At 36.9% G+C, this 25,901-nt stretch overlaps 1 long non-coding RNA gene across 2 annotated transcripts; it reads left to right on the forward strand.

The window, feature by feature from the left end:
* Positions 1-24,562, forward strand: LOC132320720 (uncharacterized). Of its 2 annotated transcripts, none has more exons than XR_009484583.1 (4): positions 1-383; positions 19,156-19,268; positions 23,636-23,716; positions 23,997-24,562. It is a non-coding gene; the product is annotated as an uncharacterized LOC132320720 (long non-coding RNA). The 2 variants fall into 2 exon arrangements; XR_009484584.1 differs by having other exon boundaries at positions 24,002-24,562.
* Positions 24,563-25,901: the final 1,339 nt, after the last annotated feature.

Here is a 25,901-nt window from a genome sequence, read left to right on the forward strand (position 1 = left end):
TCACTGTCAGTCTGGAAAGTAAAAGCTGAGGACTCCATGGGTTTTATAGTTGAGAACTTTCCAACATGGCTTACGCAGCAAACAGAAATGTGAGGTTAAACCTGTTTGTATCATGGTTATTGTTCATAACCAGAAATATATGAGATACTCCTTCTAATGATTTTACTCCAGTAAGCCAAAACAAATTAAAATCGATATCTTCATCAGAAAGTCTGTTTGTTTCAAATATGGATGAAATGTTTCACTTTAAATTAGAGCCCTTTCTTCCAGCTTCATAAATAACACTGCTTTATATTCCATTGGCAAGGAAAATCTGGCTACAAGGCTGGCAAAGCTTTCCTTCCTGTTCCGAAGTGAAAAAACCTTACTCAGCTCAAGCCAAGGTATGTGTATTTTTACATCCTCATTTTCAGATTAACTACTGCTTTCCACCAGCAGCTATCAATGCATTTATAAAGCTTTTAGTGAAATAGCAAGGTCCAGGGTAACATAGTGATCTTTATTTCGGTGTATTTTTCTTTAAAAATAAACATTGAGGCTCACTAGTGTTAGTAACAGTATTGTTTCCCAGATGGAGTATTTTATTTTGCAGATAAAGGGAATGTAAAACTAGATCTTACAATGGTGTCACATATTTTCACAGGAACATGTTCTATCTTAAAGAAGTCTGCATATACTTTAACACTACTGGTGTGATTTCTTTTGTGACTTTAATTCTGAGCAAATATCATTGTCCTGTCCAATGTCAAACTTAGCTTGTATCCTTTTTAAGACCTCATAACATCAAGAATTAAAACTGTAGCTATGAATACCCTTGAGGGGTGGGGAAAGTAATGCTCAGACTTCATCCTAGCCTACCCAAACAAACAAACAAATAAACAAAGCAAGCACAAAAGATGTCTTTCATTTTAAAATCATGGTCAAGTATTGTTCCATTGTAGACAAGGAGGTTAGAACAAAGCCTGGAATCTGGATGAAGTTCTGAGGGTAAACTCATCTGTGATCTTCAAGGCATACTTCCCATTTCTGTAACAGAAATGCTAAAATATGAAATTAATTTATCCTGGGGAAATTTTCTGCTGGGCATCTGACATTTGCAAATTATACTGGATTCCTGTGAGATGGAGAACATACTACAGAAAGACATTGTTTTAAATTATTATCTGTTTTCAAGGAGAAATTTTTTTTTAACTGCAGTCAAGATTTCTGTCCCCTACCCAGCCCCAGGAAAGGAAAGAACTGAATATGTTTTGGAGAGCTTCGTTCTTAGTGTGACTGGAAGGGATATTAAGAAGTATTTTGCCAGTTCTTAAACTATATGGCAGAGAACAATTACTCTTTGTTGCATGTAGCTGGAAGAGAAAGCATATGGAAACAGCAACTGGTTCCATCATGTTGTCTTGTAATACTAAAGCTCCCTACAGTACCTCCCCTTAGTCATGAGCCAGTTTGATCTGACAAATTATTCTTGTTCTTTGTGTTTCCCCAGGAGTCTTCCAAATCAATGGACCAAGAGTTTATTAAGGGTGTATTTGTACTGTGTTTAAATCTTCTTTATAATGACATACTTTGAAGTTAAGGATTGTTAATGGTTTGGGGTTTTTTTCTAAGGACAAGTGCTTCCATGAATATAAAGACAGGAAAACCTGTACTCTTTTTTCACCCAATAAAAAGCAGCGGTTTTTTGACCTTAAAAAGAAAAAGAAACGGAAAAAACCCTTACATATATTCCCAGGATGGCATTGTAAATAAACAAGGTTCCATCTATTAGATATTTATAACATTTATCCTTTTTTTATCAGGTTTATTCTTTTTTAATGTCTTGGAAAAAACAATTTGCTTGTGAGATAGAACTGCTGGAGGAAAATTCCTCAACCTCAAGGATAATGTCTCAGTGAGTAGTTAGGCAGCTTAAAAAAGCATAATATTGCTTTGTAAAAAACTGTTTTGTAGAAATCAGTTTTGGAATGAACTGCTGCCTAGGACATTTCATATACTAAATAGTAAAGAATTGAAGTCCTGGATTTATTTAATGCAACTGCTTGAGTGGAAAGTCTTGTGGATTATATATGGGGCCAAGAGCCATAAAACCTTGGACTCTGGTCCCCTTTTTGATGCTGAGCGACCTTAATAATTTTTTGCACATACATAGCACTTAGCAAACATTATTAATTTAAGCTTCACAGAGTCCCTGTGAGGTACAGAGGTGTAATTATCTCACTTTTTCAAGTGGGAGAATTGAGACTCATAGAGGTTATGCTCTGTAATAAAACAAGTTCAGAAAGAGGGTGGGAACCCAGGTCACTTGGCTTTTATCCCTGCTCCTAATCTGCTGGAGTACTGCATAAAGCCTCAGCTCCTTAGCCTGGCATACAGGGTTAATGCTGCTTTCCAGTCTGTATCTGTTTGTGCTGAACGGTGTTCCAGGGAGATAAGGAAGCTACCCACCTGTGGGATCTGTATTCTGTGGAAGGTACCACTGCCCCGCTTTGAATACTTAATTTACTTTTAAGAAGTCAGCCCTGGAGGTATTTAAAAGACATGTAGATGTGGTGCTTAGGGACATGGTTTAGTGGTGGACTTGGCTGTGTTAGGTTTATGGTTGGACTCGATGATCTTAAAGGTCTTTTCCAACCAAATGATTCAATGATTCTATGTTTCCATGATTCTGGGCTGGCAAAACATGGGAGCGAAGCCTAGGAAATCCTGGATTTTAGTGTGGTGTTTTGTGGCTTTCAGATTTATCTGAATGAACTTCTTGTGCAGAAGCCTCTTCCAGCTAGGGGTTTCAATTATTTGACTGCTGTTCCTGAGAAAACCCAAGTTGCTGGAATCAGAAGACAAGGTGATGTGATGTGAATGTGCGATCAATTTTTATTGTCAGCATCTCCCCTGGTGGAGGTGGCCTGTGGGTGGCCGGTGTTCAGGAGGGACAGCATCTGAGCCCTGTCTGAGCTTACTGACTCACATACTGCAAAGTTTTCCATTCCTGCACTTGGTTCAAAACCACTGTGGAGCACGAAGAAAGAAGCAACTTTAATTTACCTTTCTGACAGGTCTTGAGTGCCAGCTATAGAGCAGGTGTAATGGTATCTCTAATTAACACTGAGCTGTGCCAGCCTGCCAAAGTGCCCAGAGTGCAGCTTACTAACATTACGTGTCTTTTCCTCACAGTGTATATGAGTTGCCCCTGAATCATGGTCTTTTGCCTAGATACTCAACCAGCCCTTTGCTTTCTGTGGATAAATGGTGTGACACCAATACATGCTATCCCATTGCAGGATTCAATAAAGCACTTGTATTTTTTTTCTGGTTTGTTTTTTTTTTTTTTTCCCCAATTAACAGGATTTCCTTTTTAAATAGTGGTTTTACTTACTATGCATCCCGGCACTTTTTATGTGTCACCTATTCATAATAATTTTTGATATAGTGAATTATCTTTTATACAAGTTGTTTTCCTTTGTATTTTTCAGAGCCTGCTGTTCTCTCAGTTTTCCAGTAAATTATTATTGTCTCTGTATTACTTTACATGTTGTAATTGCTTTGTTATCTATAAAAAAAAGGTAGGCTCAGTTTATTCCTTTCATCACTGCCAGAACCACAGTGAAGGAACTGTAGTTCTTCTCATTACCATAGCTTTGTTCTGCTCTGTTTTAATGATAATTGCCCTTGTCATCTTGTAACATTAGCTGTGAAACCTTGTGGTTAAAAACAGAGAAAGTAAAAGGTGGTGGCGGGAGAGATTAATTAGGCAGAATATTTTGCAAAATGAGTTGATAAAGAAATGTTTGTATTTCACATCATTAAATAACTGAGTCAGAATTGATTATGTAAACATAGTAGCACACATGGAGGAAAGAATAAGCTGCTTTGCTGCAAGAGATACAGTAAGAGTATGGCTGAGACAATTTGCATTGTTTAGTCCTGGTGTAATTTTGGTCAAGTTAAGACAAATGAAAATTTACATCTGTCTGTCTTTAAACATTTCTTTTTTGCTCTCCAGAGTGCTTTGTCTTGTTCCCTTTCAGCCTATTCTCTCTGATGCTTTTACCCTTACCAGCTGATCTTTTGTAAGACGGCTATACTGTTTTTTTAACCATATTTTTATGACCCCCTTTCCCAAAGGAATGAAAAAAAATGTGTTTTGCTCAGAGTGACCAAATAAGTAAACATGATTGAAATTAAGGGCTGTATTGTGATGCTGGGAGCTCACTAATGCTGTGAAAAGCAGCTTTTAGGATCTTGTGGCCACTTAATTTTGGCCAGGCCAGCTAACTTTTGAAATATAATCTTTTCTGCTGCAAGCAGCAAATGTAAAGTGACCAAATGAAAATGCAATTAATAATAAAAAGAAATTTAAAAAAGAGAGTTTCTGTGTGGATGTGTAACCATTGTTTCCTGACTTCTGTGATGATTAGTCAAGCTGCTGTTTTTTATAATCTCTTCTGGAAAACACAGACTTCACTGCCCCTTGTTCAGCATTACTTGTGTCCTGGGAGTCTTCCGAAGGAAACTAGAGATTTGGCAAGGCCTGGGCATTTATACAGAAGACTGTTTATTTTAGAGGAATTTGGAAGATACACTTAACATGCCGTCATGACAACTGAGGGTACCAGGTGAAAATGAAAGATATTGTTACCATATAACAGAACCAGTGATGGAAGAGTTCCAATGCAGTGGAGTCAGCCCTGGAAAATGCCTGAGACAGTGGCAGGAGAGCTAGCTCCAGGGGCCTCGATGTGTGTTGCTCTGGTCCTGTGTCTCTAAGTAGCTTTACTATGGGGCTATCCTGTGTTGGAGACATAACGCTGCTCTTTAACACCTGGATGTACCTTCTCCTCAGCAATTTTTAATAAAATGCAGATTAGTGGTTTTTTTAGGGCATCTGATTGCTAAAGTCTAGTTCTCACTTCAACACCTATAAATGTAGTGGAACTGATACAGGTGCTCAGCGTGAGCACAGGTGCTCAGCAAATGTAAAGGTGATCTGTTCTTGGAAGGCCAGGGCACAGCAATAGTTTTTCGAAAGACTCGTAATAGGTCATTGGTAGAGCATGGGAATGTGCTTTTGAAGATTTAAAAAGTCTAGTGACCACAGATGTAGTCCTAACTCCTAAGGATGTTTCCAAGCCTACACCCATTACAGCAGAGAGCAGCAGTTGCTGTCACAACAGCATGCTTGCTCAGTTCATATAGAGAGGCATGGAAACCCACAGCATATTGTTTCAGCTTGCTCCCTCCGATGGAAGGTATGCTCAAATGGTGAGAAATAGTTGGTGATTGTATTTCTCTGTTGACTCTTGGTAATTACATACTCATGATCTACTATCCAACTCTGCAAAAATCAAGCTGAAAAGTCTACCTGTTGATTTTGGAGGCTGCTTACGCGCCTGGTACAAAATGTAAGGGTGGAAGGCAAGCGCTCAGTGCTGATACACAGCTGCAAACTGTACTTGGGTGTTTTGGAGTTGTGGTGTCTGGCCTGTGACTTCTTTGCCATGAATAAGATGAATACATCCCAGTGTCTTCATAATTTTAAAAGGCCTATTGTTTAGGTACACAAAGTCCCACAAAATCACAGAAAAGAGAATAACAACTGCCATTAAAATTTTTCTGAATGGGTAATTAATCATAACTCACTGTTTCAAAAGGACACATTTGATGCCAAATACATATTAAAAATACTCTCAATTAAGTCCGAGCGCTAGGCCCTTGTTAAAAAAAATTGAATGTAACACCTTAGAAAGATAGGGGAAAATATTGAACAGGTCAAATGGTTTCTCCGTATATAGCTGTGCTTTAAGGTCCAGTATGGCTACAGCAAGCTTATGTATCCACTGATGAAGGAAATATTTTCTTCAGCTGCTTCTAAAAGCAATTGAGTTGTTTTTAATAGATTATATACCCAGGTATTGGCCACAGCACAGATAAACTGTTGAACCGAGAAGCATCTGAAGCCTGTTAATTAGGCCTGTAGAGGCGGACTGGATGCACCACTATGTGTCTGCTCATAATCTGTCAGAAACAGGCTAACAGTATTCTCTGCAGATGGAGTTCAAGTCAAGTTAATGTTGTTTGTCTTTCTTCTACATTTTTATTTGCTCAGTCTGCTTCAGTGCTTTGGCACTTGCTAAAGAGCTGTTGGAAATGTTGACCCAATACTCATATTATAGCTTATTTTCTTTTTTCTGTGTTTAAGCATTACGTCTCGATTCTGTGGTGGTTTTTTTTTTTTTTCAGAGAGGTGAGTGGTTTTCATGTAGCAATCATTATATCTAGTAGGAATTCCTCATGCACATCAGCATTTGATGGACCATTACCAGAATGTGTTTTTGCAGGAAGTCTGTTGGATGTTTGTGAGAGGACAGAATTTATCCTGGTATAATTTAGCTTAAAGTGTGTTTCCTCTCTTGCTCTTTTATTTCCATTTGATAATTATTTTTCTTCAAGAACATTTCTTTTTTACTACTATGTATTTAGTTTGAAAAGACAAAAAAAGACATAGTTTATTCATATTTAAAGTGAAGAAAGGTTTATGATGCAGATAAATGATACAGGAATGAAAAATGCCCTGATCTCTCTGTTTTTACTAGTAGTCTATGTGACTTACATAATTGTTTCCTATTAATACTGATCTCCTAGAAGCAGCTCCTGCCTGTAGGAGTATTTTCTAGTATGAAATGCAGTGTTTTCTTCAATATTGCTGTAAAAGGTAATGAGCATATCTGTCTTATGTTTTTGGTTTCCTTTAAAGCCCAGTTGTTATTTGAGAGGGACAGAGCCTAATTACCACAGAGTTTCTCTTGAACCATTTAAGCATACCAGTATACGAGTAGAGCAAGCAGCCACCTGACTCATAGGGCATCAGTCCTAGCTGTGCTGTTGTAACAGGTTTGAGACTTTGCTTCCGAGAAAAAGGTGACTACAAGTTATAACAAATTGTTCAGCTTGATAATGCAACAATTAGTGGGGAAGAATTTCAATCACAGTTTGAACCAGGAATTTTTCTGACTTCCAATCAAGTAAGTAGCCTGTCACCATCAAGTAAAAGCATGATCACATAATTTACTCCTTCTCTGAGGATGTGAAAATACTCAAGAAAAGCTCTGCTCAGTCTGAGCACTAATGATATTGTTGATAGCTGGAATGTTAGAAGAAGCTGAAATGTTAGAAAAAGCCCTATATTAAAACTATAAGTCTGTGGAAAACAAAAACGTGCAATTGTTAGAGATGTGAGAATGCAAGAGCAGATATTCTGCTGAGAAAAGCTGCTGTAGTTCTGTTGACATCAGCCAACAGTTTGAGCCAAAGCTCTCTTCTGTGCTCTTTAAGATTCCCATATTTATTTTCATGTGGTGACTGTAGATCTTTTATGATTTTTGTGTTCTTGTTGATGGTGGAAAACACTTATAAATGGACTTTGGGTGAGTGATTGCTTTTGTGTTTTAGGATGTCTTTATTCATTATTTGCAGTAACATTTTTCAATCCCCTTCTATTTTTCATTTCTGGTTTTATCTTAACTACAGCCTGTTTGTTCCTTCAAGTCATCAGAGATATTTGAATGTGTGATGCAGCATAAATATGTAGTGGTATGGTCTCTTTCCATATAGTTTTAATGTCATTAATTTTGCATAAGTCTGTTTCTATGCCATTGCTTATATTGTATACTTATGTTATCTTGTAGCTTTCAGTTTTAATATAGCTGGACCCAGATCATTAACATTTAAGCTTATTTTTTAATATTGTTTGAAAATATTTTCTCTATATGGCTATTTTTTACAACCTAGGAAAATAATGTACTTCTGTATTCAGCTTTATAGAGCGGACTTTGAGTTGCTATCGTTTAAACATTCATTTTCCCTCCTTTCTCAAGGGCTTAGTATTTTAAAGAAACACTTCAGCTTTTGCACTGAAATAAATTCCTTTGTGCTTATCCCTGTGCTTCTGTGCAAGAGTTCTTGATGCTTTTGCTTGATACTCTGAAGAGACATCTAATGTATTCTCATGAGTCCTTTTACCGATTATAAAAGTAATACCACCAGGCAAGAGTGTTTTAGTTTTTAATTTATGCAAATAACTCAGTACATAAATTAGAAGTTCCTTCCCTGATGGCTAGTTACTACCCTTAATGCCTTCCAAAGGACTAGGTACATTGCAGCTGTATTTTTAAAGTCTAGAACTATTAAAGAACAATAGTTTTACTGGTGAGTAAAGCCATGGATGGCTAATGCTCAGAAAGTGAAAACTATCTGTAGATCGGTTGAGAAAGAAAAGAAAAAACTGTTCAGATGAGCAGGGTGTAATTTTATGTCTAAGTGAATCCATTGACAAAATGGGGGCTTAAAAAATGGTGGGAAAGATGAATTACTCTAATACTCAGGAGATTGCTAGTATGTTCTGTCGTTTCTACAGCAGTATCCAGGAAATATTTCTAAAAATATGGGGGAAAGGATACCACAGATTATAGGTTATTTGCTAAAGCCAGCATCAATATCCAAGAAATTATCTGTTAGGAACCTGTTGTGAGAGGTGTTTTCTGAACCAGGGCAACAGAAAGAACCACTCATAGTAATTTCTGCACTGTTAATTCAATGTTTATAACAAAAAAAGGAATCTTTACTAGTAGGTAGTAATTCATTCATATGAGTGAGACAGTGAAGTCAATAAAATTCTGGCTGCAGAACTGAATAAAATAACTGAAATTTGTATTAACTATTACTAATCACTTTAAATATCTAAAGACCTCAGTGTCTGGAATTACTGAAGAATTTGGCAAGTCTCTTCTAAAATCTGCACATAAAATCTGTCTCAGATGGGAAGAATTGGAGAGATTTCTAAAGCGCTTGGAAAGGTTAAACAAAAGGGTATGTAAGTGGTTTTATTCTGTTATGTCTACTTCAGCAATTGATTCTCCCATGAAATTATTTGTCCCCCTGAAGTCCTTTAGCCTTGTTGACCTTCAAGTAGTAAAATATTTTCTTCACTGGCTTCTCATGGTTGTGGTTTGAATATTAATAATACATGTAAGTCAGGCAGTTTCACATGCTCTCTTAAGCAAATGCTGCATTCTTCAGCTGTTGCTCAGTTGGGTAAGGATGCTGTACTCTGAGGTTCTGCTGCTTCACAGCAGTAGTAAAAGTGACATAAAAGCACTGGTAAAGGACTTGGCTGAGAGGCTCCGATGCTTTTGAGGAGACTAATGATTCTGTAACTTCCAGAACTTAGGCTTGGGAAGATTTGAGTAATTTTGCTCTGACTCTCAGTATTACTTTCTTTTTACAGAATGCAATACAGTAACACAGTTTTTTTAAGAAAAAGGCCTTTTCATACAGCACATAGTGATGATATTAGTAATACATCATATATAGATGTCACAAGCTACACTGAGTGAAACAGAGCTTGGATTTGTGTATGTGACGTGATAAATTTATGTCAGAAGTGATGGGGGTTGCTGAGAAATTACAGAGAGATCGGGAAGTTTTTTTCCTGCTTGGTTTCCATTGGAACTCCATAGGTATCAATATATTCCATGGATTTCAGAACACCACTTTTTAATGATGCAATAATATTAATTTGAGCAATGTTTATCTAGCTTGATTGATTTTTAAGTTGGCAGCTTCATCTGCAGCATTCTTGTATTGATTTTTATCCTCCTTTTCACTGCCTCTTGTGATGTTATCAGTGTCATGGTAGCATTTTTCCTTTTGCTGTGTGTACACAGCTCCCACCTCGTTAGCTAAATTGGTGGCAAGTTGTAAGTACTATAGCTAAATAGTTGCCAAGGAATGCTGTTTTGTTACCGTGATCTTCTTACTACCTGTGCTCTTTGTTCAGGTATGTTTTATCTTATGTTAGCCTTGCCTTTCACATTCATGGTTTTTTATATTTATAGCTGTGAATTTATTTACATCTGTTGGTACACACTGGGACTTTAGCCTGACTTGAAGAAAAATAGTTTTGAGCATTTCAGGAAAAGGTTGCTATGTTAAAATAATGTATTAATATAATAATTCATCATATATACATAAAGGTATATAAATTCTGGGTCTGTTTTCATTTTATCCCATATCTATTGTAGTTTGAGAGTGACTAGAGAAAAATAAAAGGTTTCTGATGAAGAAAAATATTTTTCAGAAAAATACAGAAGTTTAGACTAAAACAACAACAAACCCCTCTCCTGTTGGAAAAAATGTTTTTGTTTTTTTTAATGTGATGATTTGTGCTAGTAAATTATGTAAACGGGTAAAGGGGGACAGACAGACAGACGGACAGATGGATTTAAACAGGAATGATGTTGAAGGAGAGAGGATATCAGTGCCACAGTAAGGAAGAACTACCTTCACAAAGGTGATGGGAACAGCTCTTGTTTTTGTCCAGTAGCCCACTCCAAGTCTGGATCTAACAGACATAGGTTCAAATGTTTGTGTGAGGTGGTTCAAATTTCTCTCTCTCTCCTTAAAACTCGTTGCAGAGTACTGAGGAGTGCAGTAAATACATTTCCAGGGACTTAGCAGTATACATGGCCCCATATTGGAGACACTTCCTGAGGGGTGTGAGACTTCAGATGTTCTCTCTACCTGACCCTGAGTAGGGGCAGCAACCCTTGTGTCCTAGTTTATTGGGAAATAAGAAGGAAACATATTTCTTCTTCCCCATGATTCCCAGGGTCTAGTTTTGAATTTATTTTGCAAAGGCAAAAATGAGGAAGAGATTACGTTCTTTGAGGTGATGATTCAAAGCAGGTGCTCTATAATAGGAACAGGAATGAATGGAAGGCTTGTAGAAAAGCTTTACTACAAGAACTTGTCGTTTACAGCCATTCAGCCCCAGGCCTAGCTCTTACTGTGTTTTTCCAGGAGTTGAGATAAAGGTAACTCTGTGAAATGCTGCATGTGAAGCAGCTTCAGTTTCAATAAATGTATTTAAAACTCTATTAGGCATATATTATTTTTATATGTCCTGGTAGAAGCATGTAGGAAAATGAAGACAGATGGATTCTGCTCGGGTTTATGCTACCCGTAGACTGCAGTAGGTCATCCAGAGTGCAGGGGAAAAGTGTCCAAGCAAGCTTGCACTCAGAAAGATGAACATCTACTGACAAAATCATTGCATAGATTTGTAAATGTGATCATTGTGCTGCTGAATGATGTTTCTTTCTCTCTTTCTCATTTTCACTCAGATGTTAAAGCCTCTGCTCATTTATTTGTATGTTGACTTTTGAATTTTGAAGGATTTTCTTGAAAAAATGAGGCCTGATTCAGATAACTAGCAGACCATTTGAGAAGCAGTGGTGGGAGGGAGGATATGTCATTGCTTTGTAGCTCCCTTATGCATGGCAAAGTGGTTTACTCTTCAAGAACAAAAATACAGAGGAATGTCTGGACTTGCAAGCATGCATGAAATGACAAGGAGGAGGAGATCTATACTATATTTTTGCTGTCAATCCACTGTGATTGATGGAAAAAAAAGGAGATCAGGGCTAGTGATTTAAAAATCAGTGGCCAGACATCTGATAAGAGATGCAGTCTTCTCTTCGTTCCTCACTACTCCTATGAACACTTTTTTTTTTTCTGATCAGTAGACCTTAAGTATCAACTGCTTTGTATTTTAAGCATCAACTGCTTTGTATTTTAAGCAGACTGACAAAAGGTCTTGCTAATCACAAATCTGTTGGACAATAGCCTTTACACTAGATTTGTTGAAACAGACGTATTGTCCAATATGCCTACCTCAATTTCTTTTTGTTTGCTAAGTCAAAGGAAAAATGTTGTTCTTTGCAGCAAGTGTTCTGCTTCCAGTTTTCACAGTAAAGGCTATGCTAGATCTTGATTCCCAACCATCAACAGTAAAAATGGAAATAAAACTTACATGCTTGTATTATTTCAGTCTGAGTGCAGTTCTCCTGCCCCTGTTTGACATGAAGGCTGCAAGGCACTGAATGAAAGATAAAACATTAATGTTTCACTGAAGTATAGGGGGCAAAATTATGCCTTAACATCACTGTAATTGTGTACTCTAGCTGCACATACACTGCAAGAATTCGGTGGATTTCCAGAAAAATACTGGAAGAGCTAGATTCAAGGTTTTTAAATTTGAACTAGTTATTTTTTACAGTTAGAAGAGGTACAACTACTGATATGACCTTCTACCTATTAAAGTCTTAACTGGTGGTTGTTTGATCCAGACACTTTTGAATGCAGTATAGAAAAGATTTCTCACCTTTGTTTCATCCATCAACCTTTTTGAATTTATTTGAGAATTTCATTTGTGTCTGTACTTTGGAAATGCTTATCTCATAAAGCTTGTCACTGCCTAAAAGTCTCTCAGAATCTGTCTGAGCTACTCTCAGTGTTGTTCTTTTTTCTCATGGTTGATGGCAATATATTGGAAAGAATGAATGTTGAAGGTAAAGACAAAAGCTGCTCTGAGATGCTGCTTTTTATACATATAGAAGAATTTCTGTTAAGAATAATGTTATCCTTTTATGTTCCAGACACATGTGTGGCAGCTCTGAAGAAATTTTTTTTCTTAATTAAAAAATAATTATATATATGAATGAGTGGTCTGGCTAACAGAAGTGGTTGTCAGTATTAGGAAAAGTGTTCCAAATTTTGAATAGGCAGTGTATTTTTTTTGGAAGGTTAAAGTCATTAACTGTAAGTCTTTTTCAAATGATCCCATTTGAAGAACTGCCAAAATGTAAAGAAGCATATGTTCATATGAATGAGGAAAGTAGAAGATAAAAGTGCATGATGTACATGCTCTGCAGGATTTAAAATACGATATGAGGGAACATTAGAGCATGGAGCTTAACATGAATACGCCTTAAGGCAGATACAGAGATTAACAGGAGTCACAAGGTTTTTTTCACCTGCACAAATCCCTTTATATGCATTGACATTGGTCTACGTTGTTGGTTTTTATCATACTGAATAATAGGAAAATGGTGTGAAAATGTCATCCCTATCTATCCAGCCTTTTTGTGGAGAGGATGAAAGCAACTCCATCTGTTCTGCTTTTTGGAGCTGTTTTGCATTTAAGGAAGATGTTAGTGTGGGGAATCTGTGCTAGAGGTGTATTCATGGGTGGGGAGTGATTGTGAAAGTGATTAAATATTAATGGTCATTCATTAAAAAGAATCTCCAAATATTTTGATGGGTTACAATCTGAAAACAAACATTTCATGGAGATACTAAGGATAGTCTGGTGTCAGAGTTAACTCTGGTCAGGGCTTTTTTTATCCTACTGCTATCACCCTGATTTAAATTCCCTGCTCATTGCTCTGTTCTTGAATTCTCAAAATCAACCATCCAAACACCCTTTCTTCTAATACTTCTCACTCCTGTTATGTCTAGACTACAGACTGCAGTGCAGTATACTGGTCCCAGCTGGGCAGATTAGTATGAGCTCAAAATCTAACTGCAGTCATGTGGTGGTCTGTCAGCTAATTCCCTCAGTGAGTCCATTTTTGTGCTGCGTTGTATAGAGTAGAAATTCCAACATGTGTTATTAATGTTTTTAAGCTCCCTCCCCGAGTCTTTCTGAAGAAGCAGGATAAACTAGTTATTCTTCAGGCCAAACAACAGCTTTAGCACATCCATTATTAGCCCAAGCACAGATAATAGTTAGGTGTCTGTTGTCTTACATCTGGTTGGAAGTATTGAGCTCCATCTCAGTCTTTCAGTTCACTAGTGGTTCTGCAGAGGAAAGAGGGAGTTTGGTTCCACTGAGATGTGAAAGGCTGTTAAGGAAAATAGTGAATGACTGCATTGCAAGCCAGCCCCAGAATTTACCATGTTCTCATGTGGCTTTTAAAATAGTAATAATAAACAATGTAAGAATCAGTGAATAGAACTGGCATGCTTTTTTGTTCTTGCATGCTTTTTCTCTTGCTAATAGTACGTATTTAGATTCTTCAGTTGCTTGTATCTTCATTACATGAAGACATAAGATAATCACAGAATCACTAAGGTTGGAAAAGACCTGTAAGATCATCAAGTCCAACCATCAACTAACACCACCATGTCCCACAATCCATGTCCACACGTTCCTTGAACACCTCCAGTGATGGTGACTCCACCACTTCCCTGGGCAGCTTATTCCAGTGTTCCTTAAAATGGATTTATTCAGAGGTCATGTAATGGTATGCAGCACTGTATATCAAAGTAACAGAAATGATTAAGTGGCTTAAAGACTCATTTATGGACCTAAAAGAACACATTAATATATCTCCATGCAAATCAAACTGGACCTTCTTCTTTTTTTTTTTTTTCTTTTGTTTTATTTATCCAAAGAGATACATATCTGAGTAACAGTAAAAGGTGGTGTTTCCTGATCTCAGGTGGTATTGATCCTGGTGCAGTCTCTTTGTGAATCATTGCATGTGCCTTGAATGGCTTTGTTAAGGGTTGAATGGGAGCTGTAGCTCAGCTTTTTCCTACATTTTTGAGCTCCAGTCTACTCATGGGCAATCATTTTCTGGGATTAGCATCTCCAACACATGCAAATAAATGACATATACTGTACAGTACCTCAGCCAGCCCACATCTCTGTTTCTGTTGGGGCGCAGAATATTTATGCAGAGCGCTGAAAATTTGTATCCAGCAATATGTGGTAATTTGTGTCAGTGATCTGTTTGATGCAAAGATGAATCATTTGCTGCACAGCCTGTCCAGGCAAAGAAAAATCAGTGGCGTTTCATTTCTGATGGAAATTAAGGAGAATATAATTCAGCTGTCAATTTTTAAGCACCTGTTAAGTATCCCAAAACTAATGAGTGAACCTGTGCTTCACAAATATCAGTTCATACAAAATAAATATAAGAAGTGATGACTGGTGTAAATACTTTGCTTTTGTTTTTCTGACCAGTGAATGAGACCTTGCTCATATGCACATTATTTCATCATTGGACATCAACATTACTTAGACATCTTTGTTGTCTTGCTGCCAAATATTGATTTTACCTAAATAGAAGCGTAGCCCAATAATAAATACGTAAGTGCAGTTAAATATCTTGCTGTATGTATATATATGCCTTCCTCAACACTAAGATTGATAAGTGGCAGAAATATAATTTTAAAAATCCGTCCTTAGATAGATGGCCATTTGGAAGTGCCAAATAAAATTTAAAATACGGTCTTATTTCAGAGAAGGTTATAATCTACTTTCTATGTGTAAATACTGAGATACCTACAATATTTACTGTCATTTTTAATTATTTCTGTCTTCAGTCACTTGAATTTGCTTTGTCAGGTCTTTATATCTTTAATTTCTAATTTTTTTTCCCTTGGCTAATCTGATAATCCAAATTTAAAATGGGCTAAATACACCTTGTGCATTAGTCTTTTTTAATATAGAACGACTGTGGGATTTTTCTTTCTTGGAAATGAGGTCATGAGAGTTGCAAATGGGAGTGTTCTGGAGTCTGATGTTTTCATGTCCTATGTACACTGTGAAAAGACAAAGGCATCCAGCTACCAGTATTAGTCACACAGATGAGCTGACTTACGCAGTGAACATTCAGGGGAGAAAAATAATTGAATTCAGCTGCTAATTTTGTCCGAATACACCAAGTCTGGGAAAAGTCCAGGGATGCTTCCTAAACTAGCTTGGATATGTACAGACCTGTAGTTTAGATTTCTCTTTTCAAGTCTTCCAGCTCATGCAGATCTGACAGTTCAGCACATTTTTGTGGAAACCCTCTGAAAGTGTGAGTCTTCCAATACACAGATCTACACCTATTCTGTGGTCCTAAAAGTATAGTCAATAAAGATACACATTTTTACCCAGTTTTCCTGTAGCCATACTTTAAAAACAAAAAAATATACATTTATGCAAAAAAATAGTTCAAACATGATAAATCTTTTCATGCTTGCATTTCTGCTTCCTAGCATTTAGGTTTGAGTCATGATACGTTGGGCAGGCAGTATCTTCCACTTAAAAGTGCACCACTGACATTAGTAAGCCACTTCTGCATGCCCAGTCTTCCCAAATTTCTTCTCTATTTGATACACTCTGACATCTGGTCTTTTTCACTCTCCAAACATCAAAATTTGGACCATATTATCCAGCACACTGCACTATACTTTTGAATGTCACTCTATTCCTACTCTCATTGCTCTTGGTCACTGAACAATAGATTTGGCATTTGTATATACCTAGGAAGTTTACAGTGTGGTCTCAGTTCTTTATTACAGGGAATCTAATCGATACTGTTTCTACCTTGGTTTTGTATTACCAGTCTTTGTCTCTTGTCATGTTGATAAAGGTTCAGGTTATAAGGGGAAATACAAAGGAAAAACAGTAAAGTGTCAAGGAATCACCCTGGCAGAAGGTGAGTATGAGACAGTTATGAGTGGCTTGTACTGGCCGATTTTGTTGTGCTTTCCAAAAGACTTCGCTTGGGTTGATGCTGTGGTTCATTATCCTTTACGCTGGCTTCTGTTTTGACTTTCTGTACAAAGTCTTTACTCTTGCTAACGGTGGTGGTGCTGGTTTTCAAGATGCAGACGTCTCTCCTCTGGGAATGGGCTTAGACTTTGGGCTACTAAACAGCTGTCAGTTGAGAATCATTACAGTCAGCAAATCTCCTTGTCTACAGAAAGACCTTTAAAAAAAATGAAAGTCTGAGTCCTTGAAATTCAATTTCCAATACAGTAAGACTGCCCCATAAATACCAATCATGTGTAATCTTGTTTTAGTTACAGATATTTCCACAATTGAGGAGCATTTATAGCAAGAAAAATGCCTTTTAACCACCCTAATTGAATTGAGGTAGTGTGGTATTGTGAATTGCTGGAAAACAGAAAAGCCATCAATTTATGGCTGGCAAAATGTTTCAGGAACTTTATTGTCTGGCCTTTTACTAATTTAAAAAATATTTACTCACATCAATCCATCAGAGGGTTTTTCAAGCAAAAATATCCAAACCGAAGATGGGTTTGTAGAGTCTCAATTGAGTTTGATTCTTTAAAAGATGATTCATGTCCTGGCCCCAATTTATCTGAGTCCTTTAAATGAGACTGAGGGATAAATTTATGAATCTGCTTTTCTCTTGTCTGTTTTTTCGATGGCACTTTTTACAGAGAGGAAAAAAAGAAGAAGCAGGATTGAAGCTTACAGAATAATTCTGGATTTTAAATCATCTTTTGGCATGACTTACAATAGGTGCTTTTCTTCCCACCACCTTCTGTAAATTGCTGTCAACCTTCTGTATTTCTGCCTGTGTAAAAATAATTGTAATTGGATGAAATGTGGGCTGCATGAAATGGCAGCAGAATAATTCCACTCTATAGAACTACTACAGTTTTATTGTGGGAAACCTGGATATTATATTAGCTGAATAGCATAAACATGAGTTTTCGAGGTACATACATTTTTGAATGCATTGGAAGCCTCCCTAAAACGCCTAGAAGACACTGACTTTCCGTCTTCTCCTGCAGCCCAGTCCTGGGTTAGATCAGCCAAGCAGAACAGTGTCTGCAGAGTATTCAGAAGTGTTTGTTGTGAGTGATCAGCAGCCTGCTCTTGAGGGACAAAGAACCAGGGTCCTCAAGGGAGGTGAATGTCAGATGGGATGGCGTGACAAAATGAATTTCACAGAGACACTTGAACTCTCTGTGTCCAGAGTAGTGAAGCTGAACTCATGTCTCACTTTCATCAGTACCGAACTGTCCTCCAACATAAACATTAAAACAAAATATTAGCAATAGAATTCACAGTGAGTATCAATGAAAGGGTAGGTGCTGACTTCTGTTATTTTCATCTTTCCTATGGGATGGCTGCTTTAACCAGACATTGCACAGTAAATTAAGAATTCTGTGAAAAAAAATTGTTTAATTAAATAACTATTGAGTCTGAAAAGTGTCTGTGCTGGAGTGGGAGGGCAGAAAGAGCTGGAAAGATAAAGAAATTAACTAGATGGCAAATAAAGTAGACTCCTTAATATTGGGAAAATACAGCAATTGCTTCCTTTACTTTAGTGAATAAAAATTGTTGACTATGCTTCCAAGCACTAGGCTTGAATGAATTGATTACAAATAACTTACATTCTGAATTTTGCTTCCTTTATAATCAGTGAATTATCAATGAGCAGTTTGACAATTGCTCAGCTGTTTTTGTAGGCAGTTGTCGGGGAAGCCATTTTGCCATGCACAATGACCAGGAATTGTGCTGCATGCCCTGAGCACCAGCTACAATCTTCTTATCTGTTAGAGACCATAAACAAACAGGTTATGGAATGTTTCTGTTACAGTGCTCATAACTTCAGATTGCTTGTTGAATAATTTCTGCAAATAAGTAGCAATTATTTGTTAGCATCTCATTCTTGAGTGTACAGAACTCAGTGTGTGAGCCATTGATGAGTTTTGATGTCACATATATACGTCATAATCCCCCAAATCCTCTTTCTTATAGGAATAACAGAGTACCTAATAACTAGAGAATCTGCTGGGCATTGAAAAGTAGAGTTTAATCTAAAAGTATGTATGTCTGTCTGCAGAACAAGGAGAACGATTCTGTTGCCTTGTGGGTAAAGCAAAGTCATACATACCGAAGACCATAAATTTAATTATTAAATTGCTTACATGTTAACTAAAAGCAATTTTGGTTTTTAACATTACTTCCCAGTGAAGTAATGTTATAAAGTGCAGCCTATACCTCAAATGAAAGTAGTGAATGAAGTTGTCTGTTTTTGCATGGTTAGAAAGGAACTCATTGATACTACTGAATGTTACTAGTTTGATTTCTCCAAATATAAAGGGAAATTTCTGAATGAGTCTACATATAAGACACTGTCACTGAGTTTCAGAAGAAAGCCACAGGAAAAAAAGGAAAAGCAAGTGTTTTATGTTAAGATTGTTTAGATCAAATTGTTTACTTTAATTTTTTCCAGAGTTTTTTAGAAACAAACCTGTAAATTTTATTCTGTTTTCTAACTGCTCTGAAGTAAAGGCAACATAATAAACTCACTAGCTTGGCTATACTGTGCTTGGCTATACTGTCCATTTTCTCTGTAATTTCTGTTTTTTTTCCAAGTGTTTTGATATTGGTCAATTTGCCTGTTTTACTACATAAATTAATAGATATAGTCTATCTTAAAAAAAAAAAAAAAGGTGTAATTTTCTAGATTTGACCTATAATAACTTTTTTAACAGGGTTTATTGAGAGGAAGGGGAGGATGCAGCTTTTAAATATAAACAGAAATTGCCAGTTCTCATGCTTCCTGGGAGTCTTGTAGAAATCTGTGTTCAGAAAGTAAATATTCTGGGTAAGTCAATGTCTGCCAAGAGCATTGCATGTTCAGATGGGAGTTGACTCATAATCTGGAACATGGGACTGTAACACCACAATTATTTGGGTAGGTTGAAAATTGTTTTGGGTCTGGTGCTCACAGCAAACTATTAAAAGGCCTAAAATAGCATTAAGTGGTCATCAGGCATTTTTGGGCTATTTTCAGAACTCCTCAAATTTTACCTCTGATGATTGTGTGCGTTTGCTGTCTTTTAAGATATAGTGCAATAGAAAATAGAGGACCATTTTCCATGAGTGAGTGGCAGTTATAATGTCTGCACTACTACATCCCAGTAGGCTTTGGAGATTTAAAAGGGGTACCTTTACATATAATTTCTGCTGGTGAAGACCGATGCGGATGTTCTGAGTGGGTCTCAAATATGAGTTCATTCAAATTAAGTGAATAATAAATGAAGACTTATCCTTAGCTGATGCAATACTAGAGAATAAAGATCTTCGGAAAACATTTGTGTAGTAATACTTTTTCATGTTTTCTTCCTTCTTCAGATGATGTCTGAAACTATAGGGTAAAACTGACATGTAGGCAAGTTGTTGTTCAGTCACAGCCTGAACAAAGTAGATGGAAGGAAATGGGATGGTCTGTCTTCTGTTAATTTTCCTTCCACACCATCCCAAGGGTTTTTAGTGTTCAGATTGTCTTGGGTTGTGGGTTTGTCTTCTTCTGAGTGCTATTAGTTCAAATTCTTTCTTAACTTTGTTTGTTCTGGGTAATTATACAATCTTCATTACTGTATAGTGTGAAGTTCCTGCCCTGTAGTCCACACCATAACATTGGGAATTACCATCTTCCCATTTTATAGACAGAATTTAAAGCACCAAGATGTTTAACAATATACCCGAAGTCACACAGTCTATCTCTGCAATTGGTGGAAATGTGTTTAAAGGCTGAGACTCCTAGAGCATACATATGTTAAGCAGAAACTCACATTCTTCATTCTTATTTTCTCTGTTTTTTCTTGACTGATTTCTCTACTAAACTGCCAATTGGCATGCAGACAGAGATAGTAAAAATCTGATATTTTAGGCCGAACTCAGTGATATTTTGTGTCTAGTTCTTGTCTTGGCTTTCAAAGATATAGCTGGAGCTTCAGTAAGTGGTTCTGGATCTTGGACCAATGTTGGACATTGTCAGAAATGTACCTGTGCTGAGGGATATCTGGATATACTGAACCTCTGCTGATGGTAAATGGCCCAGAACATTTGTTTAGACATTGTGGTAAACAGTAAGTAGGATGAGGGACTGTCAGGTACAGAGGGAAAAACCCCAAATCAACACCCCAAACATAGCCATGCAAGAGAAAGATAGACTCATTGCATGTATTTCTGCAGTTTGAATTCTGGGCTAGTTTGGATTTAGAGTTTAAAAATAACATGTTAAAATTAATCTCTGAACAGGAAAGTGTAGGTTAAGCAACTCCAGGGAAGGCTGCCTTGTGGTCTGTCTCAGTGCTGGAAGTAAGACAAGCTGAACAAAACTGTCAAAAGTCTGCATGTTTTCCAAGGGCAGATTGCTGAAAACTCCTTAACACCAATAATTCTACAAATGCTTATCTTACAAGCCTTGTTGTCTGTATTGTCTCACCAAGCTGTTGTTGAGATAAAAGAGACTGTTGAAATCAAGGACTTACAAACCACAATGAGAAGATGACAGTCAAGAAAAAATGGTCAAATAGTTGCATTAATACCACATGGATGTCCAAGCAATCATTTGAGGTTTCTCTGTCAAAATTACTTGTACTGGAACTAGATGTGCTTTCCAGAAAATATGGCAAGATAATTACTTTTGCTAGTCTGCTGACCATTCTGCTTTCTGGAAATGGAATGTATTTGATTCTTTTTTTGCCTATTTCTGTACTTCTGTGAAGGTAAGCCTGACTGTAGCAATAAATAAGAAATGACCACATAATGCTATTTTAATCAATTAGAAAGAAAGATGCAGAAAAAATGGTTTCCAGGACGTACATATCCACTACGCCACAAACATGGTAGTTGGAAAATTGGAAAAAAAAAATTATTTTGTGACTAGATGAAAATAGTTTACATTCTTTGCTATTAGTAAATTAGACAACCTGATTCAGTAGGTAGCGTAAGATGAGGGACTGATAGTTGTTGACTTTCCGTGTCAGCAAGTACAGGGCCCTCACTAATAAATGAGGAGAGAATGTCAACTATGTTGGCAGGAAATGGCCAGTCATACAGCTGACAGCCAGTCTTGGCAAGGAATATATGTAATGGTTTGGTATTGCAAGCTGTTTGTAGTTAGCGTTACCAAAGCTGCCAGCCAATTGCCTCATAAGGTCTGCTGACAGCAGTAATCTAATCTGGTCTCCCATTTGTTCTTTGTTTTTATCTGCTAAACACAACTTCATCTTTCCCATGGTTGACTTGTGTGCTATTTGAAATCTGAACATTGCATTCAATCTTGTGGACACAAGAATAGTAGAGAAGTTATAATCAAAGTCATGCAGAGCTGGGCCTCTGGCAACAATTTTGCATGAAGATGTGTTCAGATATGAAAATAAACTTACTATAAAAGGGGAAAGAAATGTGGTTGCATTATTTTTCTCATAAATGTCCTGAAACTTTCAAGCTGAAGTTTGAAAGTAAGGAAATTTTCCATCATACCGAATTCTAAATAGATATAAGGGACAGGCTGGAAGAGGAAACTTTGAGTCAGTAATTGTAGGTGCAGTGGAAAACGGATTCGAGGCTATTTGCTTGATCAAAGAACAAATGGGTCATATGAGTTATGCTTGAACAAAGTAACTTACATAGAAAATAATCTTAAGTAAAATTCTACAAGATATGTTGATTTACTAGTTTTATTTCACATTATTTGTAGAAAAGCTGTTGGCTTAAGATTCATCATTGAAGAGTCAACAGGTTCTTATGGCTTTGGTTTACTTGAAAATAATTATTTCTGGGAAAGAAGTAGTATTAATTTACTATGTCTTTGTTCATATAAAGTGAGGGGGGTCTAGTGGGAAGGGTGCTATATTGCCTTCATTTCTTTCCTCCTCTAGAAGCTTCCTGTGTGTTGATGGCATATTCGGTTAGGACTAGTTCAAGAAAAGTATTGTGTATCAAAAAATGTTTCTAACAAATTTTAGGTGCCTATGCCTAGGAATTCAGTTCTCAAAGCAGCTAGCTGGGTAGAGCCAAGCCTTGTAACTGCCAGTTTTTTCAGATGTTAATTTCCCCTGCCACAGCATTTCTGGCCCTGCGCCTGTGCCCACATATGACTTGCTGCTATCATCATGTAGCACCTTGGCATTCATGCCAATGACCCACTGGCACCCCAGACCAGGCATTGCATAAGTAGCCTGTGCAAAATGAAATGGGCTTAATAGTTTCTTGTGCTTATCTGTCTCCAAATTGTCTTTATCTTGGTGGGGAAGATGTTTTCCCAGGAGGTGGGAGTTGCAGGGTCATTTTTGTCATGTGTTGAAGGCAAGTGATTTTGGGTTTCCTCTGGTGACTCCACTTGCCCTTCAATGTGGTGTTACGAGATCCACACTGAAGTGCTGTTTGGATACCTTGCTGGGGGCTGTGCCTTCTTTTCACCCTGAGGTCCCCTGAGAGTAAGATTCTGTGTTTCACCTGTGCAGTCTTATCCTCCCGGTTTTCCTGCCTTTCTGTTATAATGACAAAAAATCAAGGGATAGAAATGCTCTGTCTTAACTGGGGTCTTGTGAAAACAGAGGTTGTGAAAAATTCATGTCTTTAATAGTAGACACCTGTCTGTCAAAATGTAACTTTTTTCTCATTTATCTACGTTTCTCAAGGCTGCCAGGACATGTTTTCTTTTCTTGCATGAGCACAGCTGATAAAGGTGTTCAAGCTTCCGAAGTGTTTTTCCTCTAGTGTCAGGGGGCTGCTAAGAAATCTGAATCTGTTACGCAGAACCAGCAATTTTTAAAGCACTGCTTATGACAGGGTTCTTTTTCTTGACCTGGAAATATCAATAATCAGTTGGGTTAAGCCTCTGGGCATCAATGAAAAAAATCTTGATACTTCTGACTGCACAAATCCTCAGGGAACATAAATACATTTGCCAACACCCCCTATTATAAAGATAAAATGATGTTCTGAAGTTCAACTTTGAAAAAAATCCTTATGAACAATTTATATATAAACATCAGAACCTAAATGATTTAATAAAACAATTTTAACAAGTAAAACAAAGAATGAAACTACCCATAACCAGTGTGACTCCTTGTCTTTTACCAAGCTATTACTATTGACTAACTTAGTAGGAAATATGCAACAATTTTAATGCAAATTACAAACCAATATCCACATTTTTTTCCTTTAATCATTTAGTGCCAAGTATTACACGGACGTTTAATGATCTAAGCAGCCATTCACAATGATGAGCTGGGGAAGAAATGCAGGAAAAGAAGTGTAAGTGGTATTTGATGCTTGGGAGAAGGGAGGGAAAATGAGACCATCTAAACGTGTTCTATTCTCATGGATTTACTGATTGTGTTGTGTAATATGTCTTAGGGCAGTCTCATCCATGAGAAGAATGTATTTTTTATGCAAACTCCCAAGGAAGTCTCCTGTTTTGCAATCTTCTTGCAGTACTGGCAGGATAATGAGATAGGCAGTTGACACAATACTATTTGATCTTTTTATATTATTTCCTTTTTTTTTGCTACAGCCTTTCTGTTTTCATTCCTAGTGCAGGTGGTGTTTGATCCTTCTTGAAAGGATGAGACACATGTCCCCTCTTCAATGGAGTATCTGCAACTTCTGCTGCTGCTGTTGCACCTGCTGAAGTCTTCCCTTGCATGTCTCCTTATTCTGCAAGATCTTGAGGAAGCCAGGCATTGATGAGGAGGTTTGCTTGAAACAGCCAGATCTCCACGTTTTAGTGGCCTCTTAAAATAAATAAATTAAACCTTCATTTGTCTAATCCAAAACATATGTTTCCCTATAGGAATTATTTCTTTTCAGAATTTATCCTTCTTTTCTTAGCTCAAAGGGAAAAGCAAATGTCACTCAAGCCCAAAAGGATTTGCCCACATCACAGATCTATTGTTGAAAGTACATCAGAACTTCTCAATGATAAAATGCCAGAAATGGAGGCACTGAGATGAAATATGGATATGCGAGTGTGGTTTTGTCTCTTTGTGCCTGTAGGTTTTTTCCAATAAATAAAAATGTCAACAACAAAAAAGTATGTGTTTGATTGGAGAAATACGTTCTTTTTAAACTTTTAAAGAAGCAGTAGTGCATTTTAAGATTCTATCAGTTTTGCTGGCTAAAGAGGAATTCCAAGACAACACAGCTGTTCTGTTCTGGCTTAATATTTGTAGTCACAAACCTTTTTAAGAAATGGCAGTATTTTGTCTTGAATTTGATGTGTTTGTGCATGACAACCAGAATGAGAATTATACATGGAAAACAAGAGAGAGTGAGAAGAGGCAGTAAGGGAAGGGAGAAATGTCTACCAAAGTGGAATTGTATTTTCTTTAGCGATTAGTGGTCTGCTTTTTGTCTACTTAAATTATTCTCATCTCATCTGAGGTTATAGAGTATGATCTACCACAGCTATGAAATTGAGATGATGTAAAACCCCAATGGGAAAGGCACTTTTAGTATGAAAGTTTTCCAACAAATAGACTTGGAAAAGTAACTGAACTGCATTGTTCTTCCCATTCTTTATGCTTGGAGGAAAAAATCAGACTCCAAATCAGTCAAAGTGTAATAGTTCATGAAAATTAATTATAAATTTCCAGGGAAAAAATTTCTATTTGCCATTACATGAAAACCAAAATGAGTTGGATCTAAAAAGCATTGAGAAGTTCTTCCAAGTAGTGCAGCCTAATTGACAATGCTTATGATTGGACCTTGACTGCAGTAAAACACTGTCTGTGATTTTGGCAAGATTTGTATATTTTAATTTTTTTTATTATGATACAGTCATTCTCCAAAATGCCAGTACAGAACTAGTTTCCTGCAGAAGACAATAGAACAAGAGTAGTTACTTAAATTAAAAATGTGTTGGACCTAATTAATCTCTCTTTGTTGACTACTCTAGGGATAGTGGAATTAACACCAGGGGCTGCAGCCCATAACGGATCAGCTTAGACTTCTGAATTATTCTTTGCATAATATTAATGTCACTCATTTAGTTTTAATTTCCATACAATGAAGCTAGTAATAACATTTACATACTTGTATTAAAATTCATTTGTGCAGAGATACTCAGATTTTATTTTTAAAGTGATGGAAATACACTTACGTCTCACCTTAAAAGTGAAAAATTGAATGCTTACAGGTTTTAGGCTTCTCCATTTCACTTGAAAATGGCTAATCATTTGAAAGAAGAAAAAAGGGGAAGAGAAGTTTTCAAAACAATTCAAACCATAAAGCACATTGTGACAGACTATGATGAGTTTCAGAAAGTGATACAAACCATTCCCTGCTCATTGTATGATTTTGACCTTCTATTTATCCATTATGTTGTCCAACATTTGTTCCTAGCTTCCCCATTGAGAAAAACCTTGGAGCTCCAAGTTCTGTTTTAACTCTTGATCTTCTGACCTTGAGAATTGAATTCTATTATCTACAAATGAAGAAT

Source organism: Gavia stellata, chromosome Z (genome assembly GCF_030936135.1).
Source record: "Gavia stellata isolate bGavSte3 chromosome Z, bGavSte3.hap2, whole genome shotgun sequence".
NCBI classification, from domain to species: Eukaryota; Metazoa; Chordata; class Aves; order Gaviiformes; family Gaviidae; genus Gavia; species Gavia stellata.